The sequence below is a fragment of the Zalophus californianus genome, chromosome 5 (assembly GCF_009762305.2).
Source record: "Zalophus californianus isolate mZalCal1 chromosome 5, mZalCal1.pri.v2, whole genome shotgun sequence".
Lineage (NCBI taxonomy): Eukaryota > Metazoa > Chordata > Mammalia > Carnivora > Otariidae > Zalophus > Zalophus californianus.
In genome coordinates, this window is record NC_045599.1 from 77,671,584 (window position 1) to 77,698,441 (window position 26,858).

General features: G+C 35.1%; 1 pseudogene; it reads right to left on the reverse strand.

Moving 5' to 3' along the window:
- LOC113928530 overlaps positions 1-21,779 on the reverse strand; it is a 73,412-nt pseudogene extending 51,633 nt beyond the window's left edge.
- Positions 21,780-26,858: the final 5,079 nt, after the last annotated feature.

Genomic DNA, 26,858 nt, shown 5'->3' on the forward strand with positions numbered 1-26,858 from the left:
ATTGTACCAGATACTTTATTGTTACATCCTATAAACCATGCTTATTTAAATGCCAGTTACCTATTTATTTTTTTCCATGCCCCGACCTACCTCCCCACTGGTAACCATCTGTTTGCCCTCTATAGTTGAGTCTGTTTTTTGGTTTGTCTTTTTTCCTTTGTTCATTTGTTTTGTTTCTTAAATTCCACATATGAGTGAAATCATATGGTATGTGTCTCTCTCTGACTGGCTTATTTTGCTTAGCAATATACTCTCTAGCTCCATCCATGTTGTTGCAAATGGCAAGATTCCATTCTTTTTTATAACTGAATAATATTCCATTGTGTGTATATGTGTGTGTGTGTGTGTGTGTGTGTGTGTGTATGGCACTTTTTCTTTATCCATTCACCTATCAATGGACATAGGCTGCTTCCATAGTTTGTCTACAGTAAATAATGCTGCAATAAACACAGGGGTGCATGTATCCCTTCAAAATGGTGTTTTTGTATTCTTGGGGTAAATACCTAGTAGTGTGATTACTGGATTGTAGAGTAGTTCTATTTTTAAATTTTTGAGGAACCTCCATACTGTCTTCCACAGTGGCTGTACCAGTTTGCATCCCCACCAATAGTACATAAAGTTTCCTTTTCCTTCACACCCTATTTAAAAAATTGTAAGTGTAACTTCCATCAATGTATCATCTCTATATTATGTTACTCATATTTTTTAAGACAAGATACAAAAATCAAAATATATACTCATTTACTCACACATTTATCTTTTGCATTTCTACCAGAGGAAAGGTGGTGGAAAGCAAATCTTCATGGAAAACATATTCCTAATATAGACACCCAAGTCACTTGGCATGGCTCATGGATCATTAATGACTAAATATATTTATTATTTCCTTAACTTCTCTTTATTTCCTTTCTGTTGACCTCTTACTTCTGCTCCAAAGATACAGAAAATAATAGCAAATACATGAAAAGCAATAGAAAAAGAACTTTTAAAAAAATCCTTAAAATTATTTTATATTTAAAATTATCTACAAGTCTAACCAAAAGTAAATTATAGCTAAATTGATTACATATACAACCTTTTCAATTAATTCAAAAAGTTGCTGTATTTCTCTGAAGAATTATTGTTAATTGCACTGTATAATATATATTATTTTATCAGGCTGCAAATTGTATATGGAGTATAATTGAAATCATGTAAAATAGTCTACGCATAGAGAGAAAAAAATAAGAAAATATACCAATTTATTTTAATAAAGTCAAAATTAAAATGTATTGCAATTTACCAACCTCTGACAGAAGGTTTAAGTTTCACTGCTTAAACAAAACTACAAAGAATTTCTCCTGTGAACATGCTTACCAATACCAATTTAACATTTTTTTCTTTTGTTTTACATTCTCTTTTTTCTACTGTGCTCCACAAATATCTTTCAACCTAAAGAATTATGAATTAATAACTCTCATTTTTCAATACTTAGGAAACAATCTCAAACAGGATATGTATTTTCATGTAGAAATTTATATTTGAAAAATTTGAGGATCTGTGAAGTTATATTAAATGCATTTTATTTATTTGTTTATTTATTTATTCCAGTTGACTTTCTTTTTTTTCTTATTTTATTATGTTATGTTAATCACCATACATTACATCATTAGTTTTTGATGTACTGTTCCATGATTCATTGTTTGCGTAATGCATTCTATTTAAACAGGCACGCCACTGTATGTTCATTTTGGGCTTCATTTTTAATCATTTTTTAGATCCAAGTTGAAGCTGAATCACATGTGAAAATGAGATATGTTCTACTTACAATTATAACTACTTATCTTTCCTCTAAAATGTTTCAATTGAAATTGAAATCATCAAAATTACACATAGCTTCATTCGTTCTCATAACCTTGGATGTAAAGTAGAATAACCTGGAAGGCTTTTATATATCCTATGCTTAGATCACACCCAAGACCAATTAAATGAACTCCCAGGGGCTTTTATTTCCCCCCCTCAGGTGATTTCAAAATATGTTTGAGTTTCATAAGTATTGCTTGATGGTACACCCATTTTTTCAGTTGTTTTTAAGGTTTACCTTGCATACAATATAACAAGCAGACTACTATTCATGCATGTCTAATAATGCAGTTCCCTGTTTTCCCTGAACACATATAGTTTGTTTTAAAGTAACAGCTACAAAAGCTACTGAGATTTTGCATTTTCAGGGAGAAGAAAACATGTATTTCTCATGGTTTCTTCAGAGTATTAGTAATTCTTCCCTAATTCAACAGTGTTTGCTCTACCCTTAGAAGTGAGAGGTTGAAATTAATGACTGAATTTAAACTTCTTTATTAGACAAAGGAAAAAACAATAGCTAAAATGCAAATATTTCATTTTTAGTGGAACTTAAAAAGAAACAATTTGAAACTCTGTGTTTTTTTTTTAATTTTAGAAAGAATTGTTAAAGCATTTGACATTCTTCTTGGCCAGATGAATCATTCATAGTTTTCTAGTTCTGTGAAAATTTATGACCATCCTGCTTGTAGTAGTTATAAATAAAATGTTTCAGTATAATTTATGGTGGGAATTCTTTATTGGTTTCCTAGTAATGTTAAAAGTGTCATGACTGCATCTTATCCTTTAAAAAAAATGTACTGTTTTCTCCCTTTCATTGTAGGATTTTGGTATTGATTGGAATTGTACGAACAATAACTATAAGCTGCTACCTTAATCCAAGCTAGAAATAATTGTGGAGAAGAGAGGTACTAATGGGAAATTATAGTAACAACTTCTTGGGCTTAAATTTATGTTATAAATCAAGTTCACATTTTATGAAACTATCTTTTATATGTAAAGGTAATAATATTTCTAAATACCTCCCAGTGAATGTGTGTGTGTGTTTGCCTTGCTTTTAATCAATGAACTTGCTTTCTCCCCCCACCCCACTATTTAAAGTTGACCAAGGAATACTGCCCCAAGAAATAAAGAAGATACATGAAAGGGAAATGTTTTTCAGGGAGGAAAAAAGAGTTGAAAGTCCAAGAAACTCATGTGCCAATGATCTGGCCAAGCAGCTGCCAAGGGTGGGGCCTCAATGACTAGAAAAGAAGGCAGACCCCCAAGTCAGTAGGAATAAATTTTTGGGCATACTCCAAGGCTAGTGGGACCAGTTTTATCCTTGTAGATATATCAAGAAGTGTGAAATAATAGAAAAAAATATATATATAGGTCTCTGCCCCCAGATTCAGGCACAGAGCTCCTAAAACTCTTGAAATTCCCTAAGTGATAAGAGCAGTAGCAGGATCTTTTGTTCTAATACTTGTTTTTTTTTTAAAGATTTTATTTGTTTATTTGACAGAGAGAGAGAGATAGCGAGAGCAGGAACACAAGCAGGGGGAGTGGGAGAGGGAGAAGCAGGCCTCCCGTCGAGCAGGGAGCCCGATGCGGGGCTCGATCCCAGGACCCTGGGATCACGACCTGAGCCGAAGGCAGACGCTTAACGACTGAGCCACCCAGGCGCCCCCTAATACTTGGTTTTTGACCCTTGTTCTGAGACAGGGCTCCTGAAACCCCTCAATTTACTGGTGACAAGAGTGTCTTTTGTGCTAATAAAGCAAGCCTGAATGGGCTCCTGAATGGCTCCTGGATGAGGGTAGGTTACTGGAAAGACCAAGCCATAATTAGAAGCTTGGAATTTTCAGCCCTGCTTCCCACTCTCTTCAAAAGTGGAAGGTCTAGAAATAGAGTCAATGATCTATCATGCCTACATGATGAAGCCTCCATAAAATCCCCAAAGTACTGGGTTCAGAGAGCTTCCATGTTGATAAACACATCCACACCAGGAGAGTGACACACCCAAACTCCATGGGGACAGAGGTCCTGTGCTTGGGACCCTCCCAGACCTCACTACACTGTATGTCTTCATTGGAAGCTTATCTATATCTTTTATCATATTCTTTACTAAATTGGGAAAGGTAAGTGTTTCCCTGATTCTGTAAGCAGCTCTAGCAAATTAACTGATCTTGAGGAGGGGTTTCTGGAAGCCTCAGATGTGTAGCCAAATCAGACAGAAGTTATGGGTTACCTGGAAGCCTACTAGTTGCAACTGGCATCTGAAGTGGGGAACTGATGCTATTTCCAGGTACATAGTGTCAGAACGGAGATAAATTCTACGACACCCATCTGGTGTCACAGAGATTGCTTTCTGTGAGGCAAAAATCTCCATGCATTTGGTGACTAGAGTGTCAGAAATGAAGTGCTCTTTGTAAAGGTAAAGGAGACAGAGAGAAAATCAATAGTTGCATACCAGGTACCAGGGTATGAGCATATTTCTTCAATAATGAAATCACATTTGGTACAGCAGCTGCAATTGGAATCACCACCTGATAAAACTTATGATAATCTACTGTTATTCTTCAAGATCTCTCTGTCTTCTGTACAGGCTGAATTGAATGGGATGTGATGGGAATCACCACCCATGCATCCTTCAAGTACTTGATAGTGCCACGAATCTCTGTAATCCCCCCACAAACGGAGTACTGCTTTTTGTCTATTTTTCAAAGTAGAGGCATTTATAGTGGCTTCCTCTTGGCCTCTCCCACCATAATAGTTCTTTGCTGCACAGATCAGGGAGCCAATTGTGGAGATGTATCTGTTAACAATTATGCATTCTGGGACTGGAGAAATAACTATAAGATGAGTAGTATGCCAATGTGAGAAGAACGTGAGCTAAAACTCCATTGGTTGCTTGACTTGCATAAGCTCCTACCCTGACTATGGGGCACAGTTAACGTTTTAGGTCTTCTAGAATTAGTGTCAGTTTAGAGCTAGTGTCTAGTAGTCCCCAAAGGGAACTAGGAGAAAAATTAACAGTATAAGTGCTTGGTAGTTTACAAAAGTCCATCCTCAAGGAGACCCCAACCTCCCCTTCATTCAAGGGATTCTGGGTCTGCAACCTGCATCAAGTCTGGGAATTGATTAAGGGGCTACGACTCTCTGTTTTTATGGTTCAGGTTAGACTTTTGTTCACTTATCCTAGAATTTTTCTGCTTATAAAGATCAAGTAAGAATTTAGCAGATCTCCTCTCTATTTCACTTCTAGGAACACCATAATCAACTAGCCAACACAACAGGTCTGCGTGAGCCAGTCTATGCTGATTGCTGCTTTGACTCTGCTGTCTATTATGGTAACAACACTTACCTTGCCTTGGGTAACTGGGTGCCCCCATTTGGCCCCCACCATCCTGGGATCCAATTATTTCCATTACATTTAGGTTTCCTAACTCATGACTACAGTTCTCACTGTGAGGTCTGGCATACAGAGAAAAACAATCACAGAGCTATTCAAGGATGCCAGGAATCCCCTCATAAATTTATTTCTCCAGCATTAGTAAAAGCTATGTCTTCTGGACATTCAGTATGGGTGAACAGGTCTTAAATGACAAATCTACTCTAATATTCAATAATCCTAAACTTTTGAATCCTTTCCTTTACATTAAGCGAAAAAACAGATCCCATACTTCCAATTACTGACATGGGCCACCTTTCAGCCAACTAACCAAACAAACTTCAAAGCCGTTCCTAATTCCCCAAGTTGCAATATAAAATGCAGAATCACTGCTTACTGAGCCCATATCAATAAATTTGGACTGATTCAACTTTATATTCTTCTACCATTATCCCACACCTTTAGTATCCATTCCCATACATGTTTCCTTACTTTCTGTCTGTATAAATTCGAAAACACAAGTAGTTATTTTGGAGTGCAATGAACCTTCTCATGGGTCATACTTTGTACTTCACACTTAAGCGCTTGCTAGGACTTGAGTCTAGTAATAGGTCTAGAAGTAAAGAAGGGTGGTGGGAGTCTTGCTTGGCAACTCAGGGGAGGCCATTATAGTTTCCTCAGAAAATGTAATGTTAATTCTCTCAGGCTCAGATGACAGGCATGAAGAGGCTGGTGTCACTGGTGATTGGGAGGCCTCTTCCAATGGTAAAGAAAACTCATTAGAATTTAGAGGCTCAACATCTATAACTTCATCAAGGTCCTCCTACACAACCCTATCACTGCTTACCAGGTCCCATTCTTTCCTAATCAATGCCATCACCTTACCAGTAGACACACGGTGAGACTGTGAGTTTAACTTGTGTTGTAATTTAGCTAGTGCTAAAATGGTTTAAACCACGCAAATTCTCTCTTCCTCCACATCTTTGTTGTATTCAGGCCCTCAATAGATTGGATGATGCCCACTCACATTAGGGAGGGCAACCTGCTCTACTCAGTCTGCTGATTCAAATGCTATTCTCATCCAGAAACACCATCATAGACACATCCCAAAATAACATCTAACCAAATATCTGAGCATACCACGACTCAGTCAAGTTGACACATAATTTTTTTATTTTATTATGTTATGTAAATCACCATATATAATATTAAATATCACTGAATAGGAGGATCTCCCATTCATTGACAATAACCAATATTCCCAAATAAAATTTTGTTTGCCTCTCTGAGCATCTGTTTTCTTAAATCTCAAAAGGGGATATTAAACTCTTGTGTTTGTTATTATGAATGAATGGCATTACATTTGCAAAAGATGTGGCCTATACCATGTATCCAATAAACTGTACATACATTCTTTCAGCAAGTTGGAAGATTTTTAAGACACCTAGGATCACACCAGTAAGAAACTGTGATCCCTCTACATTAAACACATTTCCCCTTAGGAAGTCTTCCCCTTAGGCTGCCATAGGTAGCTAGAATACCAACATTAATCATTTCTCTGAACAAAGAACAATTCTTCTTTGAGACAGCCTCTTTCAAAATGTAACTAAAATAATGCAAAGGGTCTGATTGTCAAACCATACTCATAAGAATCATATCCTTTCTGGTATCAAACTTGACTAAAATTAAGAATATAGAATATCATGAGGTACAGAAAAGCATGCAGAAACCTAGAACTGTCAGATTCTTCCTTGCAGGATAAGGATAAGCTCTGGCCAAGACACAATATTTGGGGACTCTAAGTAATGCATAGCAGGGCATCAATTATACTAAGAGAACTATTTTAATTATTGAAGATTAATACTTTTTACCTAAAAAATTATGGAATAGACACTGACATTTTCCAGTAGGCCACGCTTCATAAATTAACTCAAAATTTATTTACCCTGAGCAACCTACACATACTCCACAAAAAGAATTCCAAGGATAAAGTAATATTTCCACTAATTAATACTATCTGAAGGTCTGATTAGTATGTTTACAGGATTTAACCTCATGATTTCTCCCTGAACATCATGAGTTATATATCAATTGCTATGCTTTTCTTAAATAGTTAGATAAAACCGATACATAATTTTATTCACGTGTATTAAGATTACATTTATAGCTTTTTCCTATTCTGACATCAATTAGCATTTGTCATTGTTTTTGTTGTTGGTGGTAGTATGTGTGTATGGTACATGTGTGAAAGAGTTTTATGAGATTAAAATAAACAGTAGAGAAGTGTATTGTATATATTTAGGGAACCCAATTATCTCCTTAAGCTAAGCAAAAATAATCCACTTACATCATGGCCAATGCCCCAATGGAGAAGAATACTGTCTCCACACTGCTTTACATATCTATAGGAACAAGGCAGAGGAGGAAATCTATGTGAATCGTGACAATGGAAGTCTTCCTGTCAAGGAAGTCAGCCACCTTAGAATGCATCAGCCTCTAGAACACAGCTGCTAGCACCAGCCTATTCTCTTGAACTAAACAGATCTGCTAAGCAGGTTCTCTTCTAAACTCTCAAAATGAGTAAGTAAATGAAGCACCAAGGCCATTCAGACCATTCCTCGGCCACCTTCCAGGACTTAAGGATAGTTAAATATTATTTCCATCACTTTTGTTAACATTAAGTTGCAGGGATTTCTACAATCAATAAGCAATCAATTGATTCTGAATGCCAAAAATCAGAATCCATTGCTGCTAATTTATTATATTATTATTATTGTTGTTGTTGTTGTTCAAACAAAGGTGTAGTTAGGTTTTTGTTTCCTCTTAAATGACTTCTGATTCTTTTCAATACATAAGAATTTGGCTTAAAAAGCAAGCTTTAGTCCAATATAAGAAGTATTAGAAATTCTCCACACATTTTTAAGCCAATGCAGGCTTCCTTGACAGGGTTCTGTTGTTAAGATGTATACTATTTAAAAGGCAACAGCATTTCAATTACTAGTGATGAAATGTCCTTTTTAAAGAAAATAAATCTTAAAGTTTAACATTTGACCTAAAAAGATCAATTCTTTCTGGCTCTGCCACCGGAAAGAGTCATCACTGTTGTGGGGTAAGTCATATTAACTGAAGTCGTGGATTAAATCTCAAAATGTAAAATCAATTTAAAATACCAGAACTTGAAAATATACTTGTATCCATTTTTATATAAATTTACACTCAGCCCTAAGGATGTTTTAATTTCTTTTGCCATTTCATAATTATAGTAACAACAAAAAGTAAGAAGAACACAAAGAGATAGGTGGGAAGAAGTCTGGGGATAAAAACTTTAACACTAAGAAGGCGCATGGATAAACAATAATTTCAATGAATAAATCAAAGAAAAAATGTACTAACTTTACTAAAAGGTGGGATTATATCCAAAACCACCACTTTTAACTTTAAATATTTTGAATGTTTGAGGGGAGAATATTAATTATGTGATTAATTTATGATCTTATGAGAAAATACAGGGATTGTATAAAATGTATCTATATGTTGATTTTCACAGATCTGCATTCAAGAACACTGCAATGTAGAATCAATGATAATAAGGCAGTGACTTATATTATTGCCATATCCTTTTGTCAGTGGAACTTTAAACATGTGAATCACAGTTACCAGACCATTTACTAGTTTTCAGAACCAAAATAGCTTTAGATTCTGAAATTAAGTTTCACTACATCAATATTTAATAGACAATGAGGATATTTTTCTATCATTCTTCTATTATTTTTCTATTATTCTAGAAATAGTAAACAATAAAAGGATCCAAATGACACAAAAGAAAGATCTTGGAAAAACCTTGATTTAAAAAATCTTTGTTATGTGTTTAGCTTTATGGCTTAGAGCAGAGTTTGTGAAATTTAAGTTAATGTACATATATATAGACTTCTTGAGACAATTATTTTCTTGTGAATGTTCCCGGTTAATTTAGATTCTTAGAATGTAATATTACCTACATTTAAAAAAATAAGTATAGATATCTCAAGTCCATACCTCATACAAACTTTAAAAAATTACCAATTGAATATAGTCATAATTTAAAAATCAATAAAATTTAAATCAATAACATTAGTGTATTGGTTAATACAGATTCACCCAAAGTATATGCTTATCCTATCCTATCATGGACCATTTGAAAAATTCATTATTTCACCTTTTTTTCTCATTAAACTACTAAAAAACTTGGCCTTGTCTTACCATGAATTCATTATGTGTATATTGAATCTTCTTTTTTCATTTTGTATTATCCTGAACAATCAAAGATGCACATCATGGTGCCAGTGTAATTGTAAATGCAAATAACAAACATCAGAACTGACATCGTGTGTCAAAATGCATTTATAGTTGTTTTCTATGTGATCATAAAATTCATTGAATATTTTGAATAAAACAAAAATGACAAAATTTAAGAATTACCCATGAATTAAGTAATCACAAAAATATGCTTTAGTCATCACTCAGATAATGAGTCACTTAACTTTTCTGAACATCAGATTCCTCATGTGTTAAGTGTATGAAAGGAAGTGTGGACTTCATGATTGAGTAGGCTTTTATTATTTTTCTTTTTACCATCCATAATTCAATAAAACACATTTAATATACATCTGTTGAGTAACTAACATCAATAAATGTGTAGGGTCTAAGATTTTACTTTACTTGAATGTTGGTAAGTTAGCCTGCCATAGTTTTATGGATGCTGAATGACTTGGGATTCCGAGGATGGAGCCAAAAATCTTAATTACACATGGGCACAGAGAAATCCATGAATTACAAACTTACATACCTTATTTCAACCCAAATCCCATGGGGAGACATGAAGTGGTCCAGATAGACACCGAGCATGCAATGAGTTTGAATCATAGCTGAGGAACCCTGCATTTAGGGGAGTTAAATCTTTTATAGTGGACTGCAAGCAAATCTGTCCTTTGCCTGGGAGGCAGACATTATCTTTATTAGCCTGGACAGTACAAAAAATATGCCCTTGCTCTGGAAGAAGACACAATCTTTATTTTCCAAAGTTGTTTGCTATAAAAATATCTGTGAGGAGGCAGTCTGGAACAAAAGGCTGTCAGATGTACCAGACATTGCGCTAGACAGTTGAGAGAATGGATATGAATAATTCAGTCTTTAGTTTTAAGGAGCTGACTAGTGATGGAGACCAATACCTAAATAATTTTACTATAAAATAAGTGTTAAACAGAGTATTATGAATTAAGAGATTTATCTTGACATGGAAAGTCAGAGAAGATTTGAGACAGGGAACACTTTGGGCTGAGGGTTAGGAATAAAGTAGAAGTAACTAATAAGAAACAAGGGGACCGAGATGACACAATGCAAAGAACTTGGTTTTAATATAGTCTGGATTCGGTCATTAGCTCTAGGGCTCAGAGCAGCCTGAATTTTAAGTGAACATGCACCAGCATTTTAAGAACACTTTTTTTAAAAAATGAATTTGCCCTGCTAGTTTATTGTATCACAATGTAATTCACAAAGGAAAACACTGCATACAAAATCTTGGACACTGCAAGATCTCATTTCTAATTCACCACCAAACACTGTTGCTGCATTGTACTGTGTAGTAAGCAATATTATAGACGAAATGTTTGTGTCTCTCCTAAATATATATGTTGAAGACCTAACACCCATGGGATGGTATTTGGAGATGGGATTAGGTTTAGATTAGCTCATGAGAATGGGAACGTCATGAAAGGATTAGTGCCCATATAAGAAAAGGAAAGCATAGATATTTCTCTCTCCACAACCAAACACTGAGGAAAGGCTGTATGAGCACACAGCAAGAAGGTAGCTCTCTACATGCTAGGAAAAGGGTCCTTACCAAGAACTGAATTTGTCAGCACTTTGTTCTTACAGAACTGTGAGAAACAAATGTCTGTTGTTCAAGCCACAGAGCAGTCTATGGTATTTTGTTATAGCAACCTGAGTTGAATAACACAGTCAATAAACTGGCATAATAAAGGTGCTGAAACATTTGGATCCTAAATAACGTTCTAAAAATTTGAAACGGCTTATCTAATGCAATGGTTATAATATATGGTTCAATATTCATCCATAAGATATATTTAAAACTTTTCCTTATTTAATTATTTTATCTTGGCCATTTTAACTCAATTTAATTTTGAAAAATATATAATTCATCTCAGTTTGCAATGTACTGTAACTGCTTTTAAAAAGCGGTTAATCTGTAAAATATCTTTTGATGTTTTGACATTGAGAACACGAGATAACTGTAGGATACTATTCTTGATATTAATATTTATGCTATCATACTAAGTGGGAAAAAGTATCACTTAAAAAATTCAATGTAAGCCTGCTATCATTGAGAAAAAGAATGATAGTTCAAAATAATAATTCATGGATCATTTCTGTCTGTCAATACAAAATTTGAAAGTTAAATCTAATTAGAAAATGGCATCATCATTCTCACAAATGATCCATAACCTGAGTTGTGACTCATTTTTCCCCTCCCCCAGTTCTGTTCTCTTACAACTCTATTTCCCATATGACATTTTGATTCTACCTACAGAAGTTTTCTGTGAAAAGAAGTGTCAATCTTAATCAGGTCTAAATTCCCTTTGGTAACATATTTTGTGTTAAATCTGAGGTGGACAGAGGAAGAGGAATCTCATTTTAACAGAACAGACACCTGGCAGTCAGTTACCTAAATATAGCTATCACATGGTTTTAAGCCATAGAAAGTCCTGTGTATTTTAGAAATTCAAAAAAAATTAGTAAGAAAAATGGCTTTCAAATAATTATTTCAGTAATAACATTTAAATCACTTTAAATGACACACTTACCATTAAAGGTTTTTCCTTCCTTCTTTCTTTTTTTTTGTAAATTTCCAGTGCTAATAATTTTCCCTAGACAACATTCTATTTCATCTATTTTGTAAAAGGCTTATGCAAATACAGAGATTGCATATGTTCCCCTTTTACCTTTAGGGAGAAGCTTCTGTGCTTTTAAAACTCTGTAATTGTTCTATCATCCTCTTTTCAACTAAACCCATTAAATTTAAATAAATCAGTATGAGGGTAGAAAAGAGTTTTGACTACATAAGATGCATTATGACATTCTACAGTTAATTTGGGTTTTAATTTAGCTTCATTATATAGACAATGACACTCTAGACCTGATATTCAATTCAGGAGCAGCCAGTAAGGTAATTATTGGATCTCATCCCTAAGTACTCTGAGCAAATGTATAAACTCTATGATAACATAAGCAATCTATTATAGGATTAAACATATGACTCATGATACACTTTAGCAATTATTAATGTGTTTTTTTTCCTACCTCAAGAGGCAGAGATCATCTCTTTCTTATATTAAACAGAAAAAAAAGCAAAGAATATTTACATATAATTATGGGAAAAGTTGTCATCCATAAGAAAACTACCAGGCCCTCTTTTGTAACTTTCATTTTTGAAATAACAAAAAGTTACAAAGAGAATACATAGAGGTCCCATGCATCCTATACCATTTTTTTTCCCCAAGGTTAGGTCTTCCACAATTATAAGAGAATATCAAAACCAGAAAATTGGTATTCGTCCAATAAATGTTTAAAAGTTTTATGTCATTTATCTTATGTGTAGACTCATGTAACCCTTAATATAATCAAGATACAGCTCTACTTTATCACCACAAAGATCTTCCACATTCTACCCTTTTATAGCTCATTGACTCTGTTCCTCCCTCACCATCTGTAATGCGTTGACTAACATACCTCAAAAATTCATTTCCTCCCAGAACCTAAAGAATGTGTCCTTATTTGATATAGGTTTTTGCAGAAAGAATTAGTTAAGGATTTTTAGATGAAAAAATGCTATATTTAGGGTGGAACCTAAGTCCAATGACTTGTGCCCTTATGCGAAGAGGAAAAGGATACACAAAAACACAGGGAAAAAGTCACACGAAGACAGACTGACACTGGAGTTAATACAACAAGCCAAGGAATGCCAAGAATTGTCAGCAGCCACCAGAAGCTAGGAAAGGCATGGAAAAATTTCTTTCTCAGTGACTCCAGAGGGAATGGTGATGACACCTGGATTTCAGGCTGCTACCCTCCAGAACCGTGTGGATAAATTTCTGTTGTTTTAAGCTGCCTAGTTTGTGGTACAGATATCCCTGCTTTTTTTTTTTTTTAAGATTTTTATTTATTTATTGAGAGAAAGAAAGAATGGTAGAGAGAGAGCATGAGAGGGAGGAAGGTCAGAGGGAGAAGCAGACTCCCTGCTGAGCGGGGAGCCCGACGCGGGACTCGATCCCGGGACTCCAGGATCATGACCTGAGCCGAAGGCAGTCGCTTAACCAACTGAGCAACCCAGGCGCCCTCCCTGCTTTCTGAAAGTTCAATTTATGCCACTTTGTCTTTATTTTATTTATTTATTTACTTATTTATTCATTCATTCATTTTTTTCAATTCCAGTATAGTTAACCTAAGAGTGTTCATTAGTTTCATGTGTACAATATAATGATTCAGCAATTCTATATGATACTGTTCTCATCATAAGTGTACTCTTAATCCACTTCACCCATTTCACCCATCCACCCACCCACCTCCTCTCTGTACACCACTACACTTTCCTAAACGATATACATTAGTACCTATTTTTGCTAACTGAAAGAAATCCAAAGAGAGTTTTCTCTTAAAAAAAAAAAAAGGAAGATAGTATTCAGCATTTGTTTTGGAGTGAGTCCTTATAGAGGCAGCACACCCTTGAGCAGCAAGAGTGTTACTAACCTCCTTCCTTGTCACTACACTCAGCATCAAGCTACCACAGCTGTGAACTGTGTCTGTGAGCATCTGTGCTTTATCTAGATTGATTTTATACATCAATTAGTAAGATGTGTCCTAAGGTATCAGAAAAGCCTAAGAGAGGTTTTTGGAGAGGGGTCTGGAAATGCTCAAAAAGTTTCCCCATGTATATTAATGGTAACTGTTTCTTCACTTTCCACCATTTGGGCTTATGAAAGGTTTCATAGGAACACTCTACTTTTGGATAGCTGGGAAACCTACACTTTGTTATAGGAGTCCTAGGAAACTAAATAGACCATTCTTAAATCCTGACTACACATAATATGTTCTCCATCTTTATAATTTTATCATTTAGAGAATGTTATATAAATGGAATCAAACAGTATGTGACCTTTTGAAATGGCTTCTTCACTCAGAATAACATCCTTGAGATCCACCCAAGTTACGGCATGTATCAATAGTTCATCCCTTTTATCACGGAGTAGTATTCCACAGGGTAGCTGTAGCAGAGACTGTTTAATCATTCCTCTCTCCGGGAACATTTTGAATGCTCCCAGGTTTTGGCTACTATAAATAGAGCTGCTATGAACATTCATAGACAGATTTTAATGTGCTTTAATTTCTCAAAAGTTTAGTGTCCAGGAGTCTGATTGTTGGGTCATACAGTAAGTGTCTGTTTACCTATTTTTTAAAAGAAACTGATAGATTATTTTTCAAAGTGACTATACCATTTTATATATGTTTCATCTTATTGATGTAATAGATGCAATTCCCTAATGGCTAGTGAGGTTGAACACCCTTCCATGTGCTTACTTCCCATCTGTGTATCATCTTCATTAACATGTCTCTTTATGTTCTTTGCCCATTAGCTAATTGAATTGACTTGGGTTTTTGGTATTTTTTATTTTTGTGTGTGTGTGTGTGTGTTTTGTTTGTTTGGTCCTTAATAGAGAAAAGCATGGATCGGGTCCCAAGGACCCAAACAGGGGTGATTTCTCTAGACTTGTTTTTTGGCCTCATATATATCAGACTGAATGGATGAGTGCTGGTGAAGGCACCCACCTAGAAATGTCAATGGGTCCAAAAAAAAAAAAAAAGAAAGAAAAGTAAAGAAAATAATAGAAAAGAAAAGCTTTTCTCTCTAATAAAATGACCAGTAAAAGTGCAGGCTAGCAAGACAGAAAACTTTCAATGATTACCACTCTTCTTCAGGCAAGTGCCAAAGAAAAAAACAGGGGTGGGGAAAGGGTTCCACCACCAGCCCTCTCCCTAAGTCCAAGGGCAAAGCCTAGATGTCCATATTCATCAGAATGCGATGGCTCACCAAATTTCCATAAGGGTGTTGTCAGAGTATGCAACTAAGACTTTCATGCAAAATGAGTGCCAGTGAGCCCCTAGTGTGAGGTCAGTAGAGATCACATGGGAGGCCTATACTTTTTTCCCCACGTGTCAGTGATATGTCCCTCCTCTCTCCAAAGGGATAGTTTCAGAGGAGGCCTCGGGAAAATCAGGATTTCCACCACTGCTAGCAGTGATATGATGACTTCCTCCTCTCACATAGGACACTAGCAACAGAGGTCTAGTAGGGAGCATGAACTAGTAAAGCTGTTTCAGCAGCCTACCAGCCACCTGCCCAGCTGTGAGGAGCATTCTTCCCTATTCAACCCTGGATGTCAGTTTTAAAAACTCAAGGAATAAGGCTCAGCAGCAGAATGGAGAAGACAAAAGAAACAGTGACCTTGAGATGATACAAAAAAAAAAAAAAAATACCCAATCTGAATAAGAGAGAAACCAGACTGAAGGAAAAAAAAAAAAAAGATGAATAGATACTCTGAAACATGTGGGAATATAACAAAAGATCTAACATTTGTGTTATTAGAGTCTCAGAGGGTAGAAGAAAGATACTGGGCCTGAAAAGGCATTTGAAGAAATAATGGCTAAATATTTCCCATATTTGGCAAATGACATAAAGCTCAGATTCAACAGTTGCAAGAACCCTGAACAGGATAATACAAAATAAATGCAAGCCATTTCATATCAGTCATACTTCTAAAAAGTAAAGATCAGGAAAAATTCTTGAAAGTGGTCAGAAAAATAAAATGAGGAAAAGAAAAAGAAAAAAAAAAAAAACACCTTACTACCTAGAGGGGAAAAAGAATTTGAATAAAGGATTTGAATAACAGAGGGTTTCTCATGAGAATCCACTGAAGCCAGAAAGAAGTGGCATATTTTTCAAGTGCTGAGGAAAAAAAAGGAAAAGAAAAAAACCCTGTCAAACAAGAATTCTGTATCAAGTGACAATATACTTCAGAAATAAAGTGCTGAGGGGAAAAAAAAGTGCTGAGAAAAGAAACTGTCAAACAGGAATTCTCTATCAAGTGAAAATATACTTCAGAAGTAAAGGGGGAAACAGAATGGAGGATTCTCAAAAAATTTAAAAATAGGGCTATGATATGATGCAGTAGTGCCACTCTGGGTATACAGTCAAAGGAAATGAAAACAGGATCCGAAAGAGATACTAGAACTTCCATGTTCATTGCAGCATTATTCACAATAGCCAAGATATGGAAACAACCTAAGAACCCATCAACAGATGAAGAAAATGTGGTGCGTGCATGTGTGTGTATGTGGTGTGTGTGTGTGTGTGTACACATATATATATATAATGGAACATTATTCAGCCGTGAGAAAGGAGGAAATCCTATCATTCACAACATGGATGGACCTTGAGGGCACTATGCTGATTAAGTGAAATAAGTCAGACAAAGACAAATACTGTATATCATTTATATATGGAATCTACAAAGCCAAACTCATGGAAACAGAGACTAGAATGGTGATTATCAGGGGCTGGGGACTGGAGGAAATAGGGAGAGGTTGGTCAAAGGCTTCACACAGACAAACAAACAAAAAAGGGTAAATTAAAACATTCTCAGGTGTAGGAAACCTAAGAGAAATGTCCTCCAGTAGATCTATCCTAAAAGAATGCCTGAGGGCGCCTGGGTGGCTCAGTCGGTTGAGCGACTGCCTTCGGCTCGGGTCATGATCCTGGATTCCCAGGATCGAGTCCCGCATCGGGCTCCCCGCTCAGCGGGGAGTCTGCTTCTCCCTCTGACCCTCTTCCCTCTTGTGCTGTCTGTCTCTCATTCTCTCTCTCTCAAATAAATAAATAAAATCTTCAAAAAAAAAATAAAAATAAAAGAATGCCTGAAAGAAATTTAGTGAACAGACAGGAAAAAAAATAGGAGGTGTGGAGCAATAAAAAAACAAGAAAGATAAGGAAAAGAGCAAAATATGGGAAAATACAAAAGATATTTCTCTTTCTTTTGAGTTTTCTGTAAAGATTACAATGGTCTCTAACATATATTTCAAAGAAAATTTTAAGACAATTAAATTATAGGTGGAGGAAGACAAAAGGACAAAAGGAAGGTAAGGTTCTATACTTAACTGAATATTCAAAATGTTGACTCCATTAAAATGTGATATATTTTGAACATAAAGTATAATACCAAGAGAAACCATGGGGTGGGGGGAGGGAAACTTATGTACAGAAAGGAAGAGAGAGACACACATAAATCCCTATAGATTAAAATGAAAAAAATAAAATGAAATCCTTACAAATGTTCCACTAACCAGCATGTATGTAGTAAAATATAAACAAACAAACAAAAAAAATGCCCTACCCTAAAAGAGAAAGAACTAAGAGAAAAGAAGTGGCAGATTTAAGCCCTAACCCATCAAAAATGACATTTAAATAAACCATGTAAAAGAGAATGACAACACTGATTTTTAAAAAAGGATCTGACAATATGATGTCTACAAGAAGTTCTCTTCAGATATAATGATAGGGGTTGGCTGAACACAGGGTAGAAAAAAAACATTAATCAAATAAAGCAGGAATGAGCATATTTTTATCAAATAAAGTAGATTTCCAGACACAGAAATTTACTGGGACAGAGAGGGACATTACATAAAGGTAAAAGAACTAGTCCATATCTAGCAAACCTAAATGTGTATGCACCAAGTGACAGTACTGAAAAATATATGAAGCAAAATATGACAGAAATGAAAGGAGAAATAAACAATTCCACAGTTATATTTAGAGATTTAAAAACCTTTATCTCCACAATTGATAGAACATTTAGACAGATAATCAGCAAGGATATAGAATAAACCAACAAGACCAGCTACAAACAGGATCTAATCACATTTATAGAACACTCATATGAACAGTCTATTTTTTGCAATAAACAAATACCAAGATATGCTGGGCCAGAAAACAAACTTCAACAAATGTTAAAGAATTAAAATCATATAGAGTGTGTTCTCTGATCACAATGGAATCAAACTAGAAATCAATAACACAAAGATAACAGGAAAATCTCCAATTGCTTGGAAACTAAACAACATACCCCTAAATAAACCAGGGATCAAAGATGAAGTCTAAAGAATTTTTTTCAAAAATACATTGAACTTAATAAAAAAGAAAACAAACATATCAGTAACTGTTGGAGGCAGCTAAAGTAATCCCAGAGGGAAACGTAGAGCATTAAATGTTTATAGTAGAAAAGAGGAAAGTCTCAAAAAATTCAAACCACTTAATGAACTAGAAAAAGAATAACAAATTAAAAATACAAAGCAATCAGAAGGAAGGAAATAATAACAATAAGGGCAAAGAGCAATAGAACTGAAAAGAAAAAGGCAATAAAGAAAAATCAATAAAACCAAGGATACCACTACAGACCCTACACAAACACAACCAAAGCATGATAAGGTAATAACTACAAGCCATGGACCAAGTCCTGGAAAAGGACAAACTGCCACAATGCACCAAATATGAAACAGATCATTTGAAAAGCACCGTGACTATTCAGGAAATTGAAATTTTAATTTAAAAAAAGGCAATCTCCAGGCCCAGATGGTTTCACTCACAAATTCCACCAAATACTTAAAGAAAAATTAACATCAATTCTGCACAATCTCTTCCAAAAATTAGAAGGAACATTTTCCTACTGATTTTATGAAGTCCATATCATTTATCAAAACCAGAGAGAGACAATACATAAAGAGAAAAGTACAGACCATATCCCTCATGACTCTGGATGTAAAAAATCTTAAATTATTAGTAAATATAATTCAGCAATAAATAAAAAAATATGAATTATGATCAAGTGGTGTTATTTCCAGGAATACAAAGCTAACTCAAAAATGGAAAGATAATTAATGCAATCCATTATATCAACAGGCTAAAAAAGAAAACAATATCAATTGAGGCAGACAAAACATTTAAAAAAATCAACAACTACTCATGATAAAACAAACAAAAAAACTCACTGAAAAAATAGAGATATAGAGAGAGGTTCACGAGTTGATAAGGAACATCTACAAAAAGCATAAAACAAATAATCACACTTACTTGTGAAAGTAATTTTTCCACCACAGGTCAGGAACAAGGCAAGGGTGCCCACTGCTCTTCAAGATGTTCTTCATGTTCTAATCAGTACAATAAGGGAAGAAAAGGAAATCAAACACACACAAATTAGAGAAGTTGAAATAAACATCTCTTTTTGCATATATCATCCGTGTAGAAAATTCCACATAAAATCTAAACAAACTTGCAGAACAAATAAATTCAGCAAAGTCACAGGATACAAGACTAACATACAAGAAGCTATTGAACTTCTATATCTTAGAAACAAATACTTGAAAACTAAAATTAAAAAATACCACTGTTGCTAAGTGCAAGGGGGTTGAAAAGGAGCAAACTGAGGCATCATCAACATAGAAAGTCGATTGTCCGCACACCAAACGTTCCAGAAGGCTGCTTCCCGGAGACTTCACCCCAAGCGTGATCGCGGCACCTTGTGGACCCTCTGAAAGCGCCTGCGCCTGACCATGAGGTTTTCCAGTACATGTAAGCCGCAGATCCCGCACCTGATCGCGAGACCCCACCGGCCGGTGTCTGGAAGAGGCCTCACCTGGACAGCCAGGTGGAGACCCTTCATGGAGGAGCTGTGTGGGCCAAAGTGGAGCTGAGTACTCTTGACCATGCTAATATCACAGCTCCCCCCCAGGAAACAAAGAGAGTACAGTAACAAAAAATATGAGTACTTTTGTGTAAATTCAATAAAACATGGACACAGGACTTGCATTTTGAAAATTATAAAATAGTAATGAAATGAGATCTAAATAAATTGAAACACTATAAATGGATTGAAGGACTCACCATAGTAAAAATAATCAATTCTCAATTTATATACAATTTTAATGAAATTCTCAAAATTTCATCAAGTTCTTTTATAGATAAAGACAAGATGATTCTAAAATTCATATGGAAAGGTAAGGGAACTAGAATATCAAAACAATTTTGAAAAAAAAAGTATGAATTAGGAAGATAATTCTACCTGAATTCAAGACTTACTATAGAACCACAATAATCAAGACCATTATACTCACAGAGAAGGGATAGACACATGGATCAGTAGAACAGAATAAAGAACCTAGAAATAGTCCCACATAAGTATAGTCAGTTAATTTTTTATAAAGATATACAAGCCATTTAATGGGAAAAAATAAGTCCTTTCAACAAATGATGATAGAGCAATGAGAGAACCACAGACAAAATAAATAAATGTACCTCAAAATAATCATAGATTCAAATATGTAACATTGAACTGTAAAAGTACTAGAATATTTCCTGGATCTGGTACTCGATGAAGAGTTCCTAAACAGAACACCAAAGAAATGATCCATAAAAGAAAAAAAAATCAATAATTGGACATCATCAAACTTAAAAACTTTTTTTCTTTAAGAAAAAACAAGAGATGAAAAGGTAAAGTAGCCTTGGTGAAAATACTTGCGAACCTTGTATCTAACCAAGGACTCATATCTCAAAATATATGCATAAATTTAGCCCCTTGTATTTTTATCTTTTTATAGTGTATTATAATCTTTGTTGAATTTAATCAGCTAATTAGATCATGGTTGATACAAAAGTACTATTTTTATATGAGTGCACTGGGAGGTGAACTTCAGGAAGAAGTCCAGAAAATGGATATTTTTAATCTTCTGTGACTTACAAGTAGGTAAAAACAACAACAACAACAACAACAAACATGTGTTTAACTACAATGTTGAAACATATCTTCTGCTCAGTAATTTGGGGCTGTTGTGACTCAATATTCCTGGCAAGTTATTATGTATAAAGGATTTGCACACATTTATAGTTCATTCTCTGACAAAGCCTAGACTCATAGAATCTTTGTTCTTTCGTTTTTCCCATATAACTCTCAAGTCTTTGAGACAATGATTTGCTATACATTTTATTTTATTTGGCTAAGTGTCTAGCTGACTTTTAGTACATGAAACTTTAGAATAGGCAGAAACAATCTATGGTTACAGAAGCCAGATCTTTAGCAGATCAAGGCCAGAGTGCGGGAAGGATTGATTGTAAACGGAAGTGAAGGAAATTTGGGGAAGATGGAAAGTTTCCATATCTTAATTATAGTGGTGGCTACATGACTATATATACATACATATACATATGTATATATATGTATAAATATTATATATATTAACATTGAGTTAAAGTTTTAAGCTGATGCTCTATCAAGTTTTGGGCTTTCATAGTAATTTTGAAGTCTCCTCCACTTACCCTCAACACTGGGAAACATTCCAGAAATTCTTTTGATCCCGGGTAATCATCATCAGTAGAAAATAATTTATATTTCTTCCCTCCTCTGTTGGGCATTTGATACAACCCCATCCAGACTCTTTTTGCTGAGGTCTCACTATGCGTTCCAACATATTCTAAGTGCAAGCAGAACTACCTCTTGTTTTGCCATCAGAGCCTGTGGCTCTAGACACAGCCTCTGGCCTTTCATTTCTTCACTGTAAATCAGACACGATCCCACTGCCTCTTTTTTTTTTATAATTTTTATTGTTATGTTAATCATCATACATTACATCATTAGTTTTTGATGTGTTCCATGATTCATTGTTTGTGCATAACACCCAGTGCTCCATGCAGAATGTGCCCTCTTTAATACCCATCACCAGGCTAACCATTCCCCCACCCTCCTCCCCTCTAGAAACCTCAGTTTGTTTTTCAGAGTCCATCTTCTCTCATGGTTCGTCTCCCCTCTGATTTACTCCCCTTCATTCTTCCCCTCCTGCTATCTTCTTCTCTTTCTTCTTTCTTAACATATGTTGCATTATTTGATGCAACATTTTGTCTCTGAGGAGAGTTACAAATATTTTTCTCATTTTGTCATTTGCTTTGCCTACCCAAAGGTTTCTTTTCTTATTTTTTTTTTCATTTCTCTGGACCTAACTTCCAATCATTTTTTTATTTCTTCTGAGTTATGAGTCATAGTTAGGGAGAACTCCAGCGCTAGGGGAATACTGCACATAGAATTCATGGCTTTCTTCCCATGATTCTTTAGTCTTTCAAAGTTAATTTTTTTTAATTTTTTTAATTTTCTTTTTCTTTTTTTGAATTTTTCTTTTTCCCTTCTCAACAAATATCTTATCAATCCTTTTCCTAAAAAATCTTTTTTATTTGTCATTTTTAGAGTCATTCTATCCCTTCATAGTAGTTAACCTTATTTTTGGTATATATATACATAAGTTGTTCTCTCTTTAAAATTTTGGGATATAGTTTCTTCTAACATACTAAAATATACCCTAAATCTCTAGTGTATGGCTTTTTTCTAGTCTCCTGCCTGATCACATTCTCTCCCCTTTTTTTTTTTTTAAACCTCTTCTTTTTTTTTAAACCAACTTCTTATCAATTCCTTTTATAAAATCTTTTATAATTTTCATCTTTACAGTCATATTCCATCCCTTCATTGTATTTACCCTTATTTTTGTACATATATAAGTTTTTCTTTCTTTAAAATTTTGGGAGGCACTTTCTTCTAACAGACCAAAATACGCCCACAATCTAGTGTGTGGCACTGATCTATGCACCAGCCTGATCATATTTGATCATATTCTGTTTTTTTGTTTGTTTGTTAGGTGTTTTTTTGTTTGTTTGTTAGGTGTTTTTTTTTTTTTTAATCTTTTTCTTTTGTTTATATTTTTCTTTTTTCTTTCTTTCCCATTCTTTTCCCCTGGTTTCAGGTCTCTTCTGATTTGTTCAATGTATATTTTTCTGGGGTCGTTGTTACCCTTTTAGCATTTTGTTCTCTCATTCATCTATTCTCTGGACAAAATGACAAGATGGAAAAAATCACCTCATAAAAAAGAACAAGAGGCAGTACTGACTGCCAGGGACCTAATCAATACAGACATTAGTAAGATGTCAGAACTAGAGTTAAGAATGAAAATTTTAAAGATATTAGCTGGGCTTGAGAAAAACATGGATTATTAGAAAAACCCTTTCTGGAGAAATAAAAGAACTAAAATCTAACCAAGTTGAAATCAAAAAGGCTATTAATGAGGTGCAATCTAAAATGGAGGCTCGAACTGCTAAGATAAATGAGGCAGAAGAATTAGTGATATAGAAGACCAAATGATGGAAAATAAAGAAGCTGAGAAAAAGAGAGATAAACAACTACTGGATCACAAGGGCAGAATTCAAGAGATAAGTGATACCATAAGATGAAACAATATTAGAATAATTGAGATCCCAGAAGAAGAAGAAAGAGAGAGAGAGGCAGAAAGTATGTTGGAGCAAAATAGCAGAGAACTTCCCTAATGTGGGGAAGGAAACAGGCATCAAAATCCAGGAGGCACAGAGAAACCCCCTCAAAATCAATAAAAATAGGTCAACACCCCGACATCTAATATAAAACTTACAAGTCTCAGAGACAAAGAAAATCCTGAAAGCAGCTCGGGACAAGAGATCTGTAACCTACAATGGTAGAAACATTAGATTAGCAACATACCTATCCACAGGACCTGGCAGCCAGAAAGGACTGGCATGATATATTCAGAACATTAAATGAGAAAAATATGCAGCCAAGAATACTATACCCAGCTAGGCTGTCATTGAAAATAGAAGGAGAGATAAAAAGCTTCCAGGACAAACAAAAACTAAAGGAATTTGCAAACATGAAACCAGCCCTGCAAGAAATAGTCAAAGAGGTCCAGTAAGCAAAGAGAGAGCCTAAAACTAACATAGGCCAGAAAGGAACAGAGACAATATATAGTAACTGTCACCTTACAGGCAATACAATGGCACTAAATTCATACCTTTCAATAGTTACCATGAATGTGAATGGGCTAAATGCCCCAATCAAAAGACACAGAGTATCAGATTGGATAAAAAACAAGCCCTATCGATATGCTGTCTGCAAGAGACTGATTTTGGACCCCAAGACACCCCCAGATTGAAAGTGAGAGGGTGGAAGACAATTTACCATGCTAATGGACACAAAAAGAAAGCTGGGGTGGCAATCCTTATATCAGATGAATTAGATTTTAAACCAAAGACTATAATAAGAGATGAGGAAGGACACTATATAATATTTAAAGGGTCTATCCAACAAAAATAGCTAACAATTAAAATCTATGCCCCTAACATGGGAGCAGCCAATTATATAAGCCAATTAATAACAAAGGAAAAGAAACACATCAAAACAATACAATAATAGTGGGGGACTTTAACACCCCCCTAACTGAAATGGACAGATCATTTAAGCAAAAGATCAACAAAGAAATAAATCTTTAAATGACACACTGGACCAAATGGACTTCACAGATATATTCAGAACATTCCATTCCAAAGCAACAGAATACATATTCTTCTCTAGTGCCCATGGAACATTCTCCAGAATAGATCACATCCTAGGTCACAAATCAGGTCTCAACTGGTACCAAAAGACTGGGATAATTCCCTACATATTTTCAGACTACAGTGCTTTGAAACTAGAACTCAATCACAAGAGGAAAGTTGGAAAGAACTCAATTACATGGAGGCTAAAGAGCATCCTACTAAAGAATGAAGGGGCCAACCAGGAAATTAAAGAAGAATTAAAAAAATTCATGGGAACAAATGAAAATGAAAACACAACTGTTCAAAATCTTTGGGATGCAGCAAAGGCAGTCCTAAAAGGAAAGTATATAGCAATACAAGCCTTTCCCAAGGAGCAAGAAAGGTCTCAAATACACAACCTAACCCTACACCTAAAGGAGTTGGAGAAAGAACAGCAAATAAAGCCTAAACCCAGCAGGAGAAGAGAAATATAAAGATCAGAAGAGAAATCAATGAAATAGAAACCAAAGGAACAGTAGAACAGATCAACAAAACTAGGAGCTGGTTCTTTGAAAGAATTAACAAGATTGATAAACCCCTGGCCAGACTTATCAAAAAGAAAAGAGAAAGGACCCAAATCAACAAAATCATGAATGAAAGAGGAGAGATCACAACCAACACCAAAGAAATATAAACAATTATAAGAACATATTATAATCAACTCTATGCCAGCAAATTAGATAACCTGGATTAAATGGACGCATTCCTAGAGATATATCAACTACCAAAACTGAACCAGGAAGAAATAGAAAACCTGAGCAAACCTACAACCACTAAGGAAACTGAAGCAGTCATCAAAAATCTCCCAACAAACAAAAGCCCAGGGCCAGATGGCTTCCCAGGGGAATTCTACCAAACATTTAAAGAAGAATTAATACCTATTCTCCTGAAACTGTTCCAAGAAATAGAAATGGAAGGAAAACTTCCAAACTCATTTTATGAGGCCACCATTACCTTGATCCCAAAACCAGACAAAGACCCCATCAAAAAGGAGAATTACAAACCAATATCCTTGATGTACATGGATGCCAAAATTCTCACCAAAATACTAGCCAATAGGATCCAACAGTACATTAAAAGGATTATTCACCATGACCAAGTGGGATTTATCCCTGGGCTGCAAGGCTGGTTCAACATACGCAAATCAAACAATGTGATACAATACATTAATAAAAGAAAGAACAAGAACCATATGATCCTCTCAATAGATGCAGAAAAAGCATTTGACAAAGTACAGCATCCTTTCTTGATCAAAACTCTTCAGAGTATAGGGATAGAGGGTACATACCTCAACATCATAAAAGCCATCTATGAAAATCCTACAGTGAATATCATTCTCAATGGGGAAAAACTGAGAGCTTTCACCCTAAGGTCAGGAAATGGCAGGGATGTCCACTATCACCACTGTTATTCAACATAGTATTAGAAGTCCTAACCACAGCAATCAGACAACAAAAAGAAATCAAAGGCATCCAAATTAGCAAAGAAGAAGTCAAACTCTCACTGTTTGCAGATGATGTGATACATTATGTGGAAAACCCAAAAGATTCTACCCCAAAACTGCTAGAACTCATACAGGAATTCAGTAAAGTGGCAGGATATAAAGTCAATGCAATAACAAGACAGAAGACAGAGAATTTAAGGAGTCAATCACATTTCAAATTGCACCCAAAACCATAAGATAGCTAGGAATAAATCTAACCAAAGAGGCAAAGGATCTGTACTCAGAAAACTATAAAATACTCATGAAAGAAATAAAGACACATGCAAAAGACACAAAGAAATGGAACAAGGTTCCATGCTCATGGATTGGAAGAACAAATATTGTGAAGATGTCAATGCTACCTAGAGCAACCTACACATTCAGTGCAATCCCTATCAAAATACCATTCACTTTTTTCAAAGAAATGGAGCAAATAATCCTAAAATTTGTATGGAACCAGAAGAGACCCCGAATAGCCAGAGGAATGTTGAAAAAGAAAAGCAGAGCTGGTGGCATCACAATTCTGGACTTCAAGCGCTATTACAAAGCTGTAATCACCAAGACAGTACGGTACTGGCACAAAAACA